Source organism: Saccopteryx bilineata, chromosome 2, assembly GCF_036850765.1.
Source record: "Saccopteryx bilineata isolate mSacBil1 chromosome 2, mSacBil1_pri_phased_curated, whole genome shotgun sequence".
Lineage (NCBI taxonomy): Eukaryota > Metazoa > Chordata > Mammalia > Chiroptera > Emballonuridae > Saccopteryx > Saccopteryx bilineata.
This window is the reverse complement of record NC_089491.1, coordinates 218,221,898-218,228,048: the sequence shown is the minus strand read 5'-3', so window position 1 is coordinate 218,228,048 and position 6,151 is coordinate 218,221,898. Positions and strand designations below refer to the sequence as shown.

At 38.8% G+C, this 6,151-nt stretch overlaps 1 non-coding gene across 1 annotated transcript; it reads left to right on the top strand.

Moving 5' to 3' along the window:
- Nucleotides 1–4,678: 4,678 nt before the first annotated feature.
- On the top strand, nt 4,679–4,806 carry LOC136327558 (small nucleolar RNA SNORA27). Its single transcript, XR_010729751.1, has one exon. It is a non-coding gene; the product is annotated as a small nucleolar RNA SNORA27 (small nucleolar RNA).
- The last annotated feature ends 1,345 nt before the right edge of the window (nt 4,807–6,151 follow it).

Here is a 6,151-nt window from a genome sequence, read left to right as displayed (position 1 = left end):
TAAGGTGCCACAGTGAAGAATTGATGCTTCTCATCTCTTTCCCTTCCTGCATGTCTTTCCCTATCTGTCCCGCTCTCTGTCACACACACAAAAAGAAATTAGGGCATAGACAGGTACAGAAGAAAGACCATGGGAAGACACAGTGAGAAGGCAGGCATCTACAAGCCAAGGAGAAAACTCTCAGGAGAAATGAACCCTGTTGATGTCTTGACCTTGAACTTTCAGCCTCCAGAGCTGTGAAACAATACTTTCCCCCTGTCTACACTATATAATCTGTGGTCTCTGTTATAGTAGCCCTAGCAAGCTAATACAAGAGTCTTTTTCTCAATAATATGGAACACTTCAGGAATCTGTGCCACATCTTTGTGCAGGGCTCAGGTTAATCTTATTTCAGTTTCGGTATATGTGCTGCTGAATGAGCACTCCCTTAGATTCTTTAACCCCTAAATTTATCACAGTTTTTTAAAAAATTAGCTTTCCTGGATTTCAGGTCTCACCGCAGCTGCAGCACATTGGCAATAGTGACCGCTTTTGCCAGAGTGTGAGAGACAATGAATCACACACAACATTACCACAGCATCATGGTGCTTCTAACAGGTCCAGCATACCCATTCATTTCACTATTTGATACCACTGTGTGCATAAGTGTGATCCGGAAGTGGAACAGACTTAAAAATGGCAGTATGTTGGGCGGTGGGGAAAGGAGACCATGACCAAAGAGAACACCTTGGGCTACAGCGTTCTTTTACTGTTCTGCTGGCCAAACTTTTCTTCCCTCAGTAGAATGGCCATGTATCAAGAGAGCTCATTACAATTTTTGCATTTGGGCGAAAATCCCAAAATACTGTAGATGGCAGCACAACATCATGTGTGACTATTTTAAAGCAAAACCACTGCGTTATTGTCTCACTTTCCTTTTTTCCCCCTTAGTGGGCAAGTTACTGGAACCTTTTTAAAAATGATTATACGGAGTGATATAAGTAAATCAGAAAAAACTAAGAACTATATAAATCCATACATAGATGGGACATAAAAATGAGACTCAGAGACATGGACAAGAATGTGATGGGGTGGTGGGGTGGTGGGGGGGGGGGCGAGGAAGGAGAGAGGGGGTGGAGGAAGGGGAGAGGCACAAAGAAAACCAGATAGAAGGTGGCGGAAGACAATTTGACTTTGGGAGAGGGGTAAGCAACATAATCAAATATCAAAATAATCTGGATATGTTTTCTCTGAACATGTGTACCCTGACTTATCAATGCCACCCCATTAAAATTAATAATAATAAAAAAGAAACAAAAAATAAAATAAAAAAATGATTATTTATGGTGAAAACTTGGAAAAGCAATTATGCCTGTTTTCGTGGCCTGCACTACAAAGTGCCAATCAGCAACATTACCCTGAACAGCTTCTGGGCAAATCTAGCCTTATTCTAGCTACCCACTTGCAGAATCCCCTCTTTAAATTTAAACATATTTTGAAATTAAGCCTCAGAGATGTTCTCAACCTTCTTTCAAGTTCCTAAAGATAAGTTTACCAAATGTTAACAGAGAAATAATTGTTTTCTCAACGTAGGGCAACAGAGTAATGAGCCTGGGAACTGCCTTTGAGACCAATGCGTTACTCTGTAATAGACATGACACAGTTAAATTTCTCTCCATTTATTTTCTTATCAGAAAAAAATAGTTGCTTCAGGAAACTCTAGTTATGACTGTTTTTCAGTAAAATCTACAACTCCACACCAGAGGTCAGCAATTTTTTTCTGTACAAGTGCACACAGTAAATATTTTCAGCTTTTTAGACCATGTGATATATGTGGCAACTGTTCTACTCTGCAGTTGTTTCTGGAGAGCACCTGTAGACCACAATGCAAATTGGTGTGGCTGTGTTTCAATAAAACTTTATTTATAAAAGCAGGCAAGCCATGAATTGTGGGAAATAGTGTGCCAACATCTGCTCTAAACTCATGCTTGCTGTCTCCTCTGTGAAAGACTCTCTGCATTAGGTCCGAACTCTTCTATAGACATTTTGCCCACCCTCACGTTTATTTATTTTCTTCTTAAATGCTGCTACTTTCCACACATGTTTCAAGTATATCTTGTGTTTCCTATTTTGGAGGTAAAATATCAGGAGGGGTGGAGTAGGGACCTAATTCTTGAGCCTGATATTGGAGATGAATCTAATCATAATGTTGGCCTGAGCATATCTTATTTTTTCTTATTTCTTTCCCTGAACATTCTGGTTTGGGCTCAGCCTTAAGAATAAAGGTTTAGACTTGAGACTGTGTTTGAAACTGGTCAAGTAAGTACAAAGATAATGGAGTAAATGCTTTTTAGTTATGTTGGAGATAATGTGTATGCCTATTTTTAAAAAAGATTTTATTGGAGATTCCAAGATGGCAGCAGAGTAGGCAGATGCACAAACTGCCACTTCCCATGACCAAACTGGATTACAAATTAATTTAAGAACAATTATTATGAAATACCAACTTTGGATTAAAAGAACAGGACTCAAAAACCAACGATCACAGAAGAATACACACCAAGCTTGGCAGAGAGTATGGGGGCATGGTGGGGGCTCCCCCACTCTCAGGAGCAAGGGGATGCTAAGGCTGAGGGTCCAGAAGGGCTCTCATTGCAAGGAGAGAGACCCTGAGAGGTGGGGGTCCTCAGTCCCAGGACTGGAGCCCCAGCCTTGAAACCCAGAGACTGGAGGAGACAACCTGACAGCATTGAATGGGGAGAAGAGTGAGAGTTCTGTTTGTGAAAAGAGGCTGGTGAAAGAAAGTACAGCCTTAAAAGGCTAGCTCAGAAAATATCACTTACTGCCACTTGCCTGGGGCTCCGAAGGTTAGGAGGGCTGAGAGGACTTAGGAAAGTGGGGAGATCGAGACACGGGGACACAAACGGTGACAAGGAGAAGAAAACTTGAGCTGAGCTGAGTCATTCTCTAGTGTCAAGGTGGCCATAGCTGGGGGAGGGGTTGCTTTTTCCATCTTGCACAAGCCTAGCATGGAACCAGTTGACTCACCTCCAAAAAGCTCTCCAGCTCCAATCAGCATGAAAGGTTTTTCAGAAAGGAGGAAGTAAGGGAGAAGGGCAGTGACTCAGGTTTCCAGGGAGAAAACCTGAGGAGTTACACCTCCCCCTTCATACTGAGAACATGCCCCACCCCCAGAGAGGCACTGGGTAGACCACACCTTCAGGTTCTCAGAGGTCACATCTACCTTCCTGGATATAGTTTCAACTGAATCCAAAAAGAAAAATAAAACAAGATGTGCCCACTTCCCCCCTCCTAAACACAGAAGCCCCCTGCTGGGATCAGCAAACACAGATGCTCCCTGCTGGACTCAGCAAACAAACAGCAGGGAAATTAAGGCTTTTAAGCCGCTCTACTGGTTAAGGAGAATTAAAATATAAGCAAACAGCAGAGGCTGAGGATAAAGTCCTGGAGAAGAAGCTGCATTCTATAAATCAACTTCAGACCCACAACTCTAACAAGCTTGCAACACACACACATAACTAATGGGAAGACAGAAGAATGTAAACCATATGAATCAATAAGAAAAATCCCCAGAAGAAGAACTGAATGAGATGGAAATAACCAAACTACTGGATGCAGAGTTTAAAATAATGATTATTAAGATGCTTAAGGATTTCAGAGCTACAATGGATGGACTTAATGAGCACCTAAATAAAGAAATTGCAAGCATCAAAAAAGACACTGAAATAATAGAAAAGAATCAATCAGAAATGGCAATTACAATATTAGAAATGAAGACTACAGTAGAAGGAATCAACAGCAGGCTTGATGAAGCAGAGGATCAAATCAGTGAATTAGAGGACAAGATAAATAAAAACATCAACAGAGCAGCAAAAAGAAAAGAGGCTCAAAAAGTCTGAGGAAACTATAAGAAAACTCTGTGATAATATGAAGAGAAATAACATCTGTATCATAGGGGTACCTGAAGGAGAAGAGAAAGAACATGGGATAGAGAAACTGTTTGAGAAATCATAGCTGAAAATTTCCCTAAATTGATTAAAGAAAAAGTCACACAAATTCAAGAAGCACAGGGAGTCCCAATAAAGAGAAACCCAATGAAGCCTACATCAAGACACATCATAATTAAAATACCAAAGTTAAGAGATAAAGAAAAAATACTAAAAGCAGCAAGAGAAAAGAAGACAATTACTTATAGAGGAGCCCCTATAAGGATGATATCCGACTTTTCAACAGAAACACTTGAGGCCAGAAGGGAATGGCAAGAAATATTTAAAGTAATGTAAAACGAGAGCCTACAACCAAGACTTTTTTTTTTTTTAACAAAGACAGAGAGTCAGAGAGAGGGATAGATAGGGACAGACAGACAGGAAAGGAGAGAGATGAGAAGCATCAATCATCAGTTTTTTGTTGCGACACCTTAGTTGTTCATTGATTGCTTTCTCATATGTGCCTTGACCGTGGGCCTTCAGCAGACTGAGTAACCCCTTGCTCAAGCCAGCAACCTTCAGTCCAAGCTGGTGAGCTATGCTCAAATCAGATGAGCCTGCACTCAAGCTGGTGACCTAGGGGTCTCGAACAAGTGTCCTCTGCATCCCAGTCTAATGCTCTATCCACTGCGCCACTGCCTGGTCAGGCAAGGCTTCTTTATTTAGCAAGATTATCATTTAAAATGGAAGGAGATACCCCTTTCACTTTGCCAGTAGGACTTGTGTCTTTATTGGTCATTCAAGTGGGGCAAAGGAAATAATCCTTTTAAAACTCAAGCAAACTGGGTGTTTGTCTTGCATTCTGTCAGAGGAAACAAATTGAAAAAAAAAAAGAAAAAAAATTGAAGAAGAAATTAAAAGCTTCCCAGACAAAAAAACTTTAAGGAATTCATTATAACCAAACCAGTACTGCAGGAAATGTTAAGGGGCTAGCTGTAGAAAGAACAAAGGAAAAAAGAAATCAAGAAAAAGAGGATTATAGATCTAAAGAATAAAATGGCAATAAACAACTACATATCAATAATAACCTTAAATGTAAATGGATTAAACACTCCAATCAAAAGACATAGGGTAGCTGCATGGATAAGAAAACAGGACCAGTACATATGCTGTCTACAAGAGACACAACTCAGAACAAAAGATACACATAGACTGAGAGTAAAGGGATGGAAAAAAATATTTCACGCAAAGGAAAAAAAGCTGGGGTAGCAATACTAATATCTGATGAAATAAAATTTAAAACAAAGGCTATAGAAAGAGATAAAGAAGGTCACTACATAATGATAAAAGGAGTATTACAACAGGAAGATATAACCATTATAAATATCTATGCACCTAATATAGGAGCACCTAAATATATAAAACAGATTTTGATGGACAAAAAGGGTGAGATCAACAGCAATACTATAATAGTAGGGGATTTTAATACCCCACTAACATCAATGGATAGAACCTCCAGACAAAAAATTAACAAAGAAACAATGACCCTAAATAACATACCAGATCAACTGAATTTAATAGATATCTTTAGAACCTTTCATCCCAAAGCAATAGAATATACATTTTTTTTCAAGTGCTCATAGTACATTCTCTAGGATAGACCACATGTTAGGACACAAAACAAGTCTTAATAAATTTAAGAAGATTGAAATAATATCAAGCACCTTCTCTGACCACAATGGCATAAAACTAGAAATCAACTACAATAGAAAAACTGAAAAACATTCAAACACTTGGAGACTAAATAGTATGCTATTAAATAATGAATGGGTTAACAATGAGATCAAGGAAGAAATCAATAATTTCTTTGCAACAAATGAAAATGAACATACAACAACTCAAAATTTATGGGACACAGCAAAAGCAGTCATGAGAGGGAAGGTTATAGCATTATAGGCATACTTTAAGAAGCAAGAAAAAGCTCAAATTAACAACTTAACCCTGCACATAAAAGAACTAGAAAAAGAACAACAAGTAGAACCCAGAGGAAGTAGAAGGAAAGAAATAATAAAGATCAGAGTGGAAATAAATGACATAGAGGCAAAAAAAAAAAATACAGAAGATCAATGAAACCAAGAACTGGTTCTTTGAAAAGGTAAACAAAATTGATTAACCTTTAACCAAATACACCAAGAAAAAAAGAGAGAGGGCTCAAATAAATAAAA